The sequence below is a fragment of the Lactuca sativa genome, chromosome 5 (assembly GCF_002870075.4).
Source record: "Lactuca sativa cultivar Salinas chromosome 5, Lsat_Salinas_v11, whole genome shotgun sequence".
In the NCBI taxonomy this organism is placed as follows: domain Eukaryota; kingdom Viridiplantae; phylum Streptophyta; class Magnoliopsida; order Asterales; family Asteraceae; genus Lactuca; species Lactuca sativa.
In genome coordinates this window covers 187,969,660-187,971,042 of record NC_056627.2, presented here as the reverse complement: position 1 = coordinate 187,971,042, position 1,383 = coordinate 187,969,660, and the positions used below count along the sequence as shown (strand labels likewise).

Genomic DNA, 1,383 nt, shown 5'->3' with positions numbered 1-1,383 from the left:
TTTTGGCACCGTTACCGGGGAACAGCTCAAAAATTAACACTAATTTCTAGTTTTATCAGTCATTTTGTGAGAATTATCTTGCACAAAGTTTTTTTTTTTTTCAGTAAATTAGTCATTAGTTTAATTTTTAATAGTTTTCTTTTTATAGGATTTTTATTAAAAAATTTATGTTTAAGCCGTGAACTCGCTGAGTGCATTCGAACCTACTCGGCGAGTTCGTAGCTGATTTCCAGTTTCGTTTTCTTTAATTTATGTTCTTTTTACGTGTTTTCCTTTTTTTTTGTTTGTAGGCATTACATGAACCGAGGATCCAACACAACTTTAGTTCCTCCATTTGAAGACCCAGAATCCGCTCTTAGGAAAAACAAAGACAAAGTGGTTGAAGGCTCTAATACACCAAAGAGATCACCTTTCAAAGACCTGAAATCGGTTTTTGGGAAGTAGAAGAACAAGAAGACAGGAGAGACCAGCAGTCAAAAGAGCGAAGAAATCAAGTTGGAGAATCTTGAAGATAATCCAAAAGAAATCGAATTCGACTATGACTACGAATCTGAATACGAGGAAGAAAGCAATCTGGAAGGAGAACTCACTAACACCAAGGCTAACATCGATGAAGTCCGCATAGGAGAATGGAAGAAGAGGATACATGACGATACCGAACCGGGACTTGTGCAACCCACCATTCCCGCGACTGTCACTTTCGAACTAAAAGGCCACATATTTGCCCAACTTAAGGAAATCCCCTACTACGGGAAAGATCATGAAGACGCATACAAGCATTTAGACGAGGTCAACGATGTAGCCGACTACTTCAATGTTCCAAATGTGCCTTGTGAAACCGTTTTGCTTCGTATGCTACTGGGCACATTCAAGGGAGCTGCGAAAGATTGGCTCAAATCACTCCCTCCCGAATCCATCACCACTTGGGCTAAAATGAAAGAAGAATTCATAGACCAATTTTTCCCTCCCTCAAAAATAGCCAAGTTGAAGAAAGCCATAGCTAATTTTGAACAACAAGCTAGAGAGTCACTTTATGAGGCTTGGGAGAGATACAAGGGACTACTAAGGAATTTCCCACATCATGATCTAAACAGTCAACAAGAAGTCTCCATTTTCTACGATGGAGTTAATGTAACAACTAGGGAACTCCTTGATTCACAAGGACCTCTCACAAAGAAGCCATCCCTGGTAATCGAGGAACTAATTGAAGAATTCTCTAAGCACTCTAGAGAATATCATAACCCAAGAAATGACTTGACTCGAGGAGCGGTGAATTCTATTACCGATGACATGGCAGCAATGATGGAAAAAATGGAAAGCATGGACCGAAGAATGACTAAGATGGACCAATCCATCCATGCTATTAGAGTGGGATGTGAAAAC

General features: G+C 39.8%; 1 non-coding gene across 1 annotated transcript; it reads right to left on the bottom strand.

The window, feature by feature from the left end:
- Window positions 1–981: 981 nt before the first annotated feature.
- LOC111882946 (small nucleolar RNA R71) lies at window positions 982–1,088 on the bottom strand. Its single transcript, XR_002847310.1, has one exon. It is a non-coding gene; the product is annotated as a small nucleolar RNA R71 (small nucleolar RNA).
- Window positions 1,089–1,383: the final 295 nt, after the last annotated feature.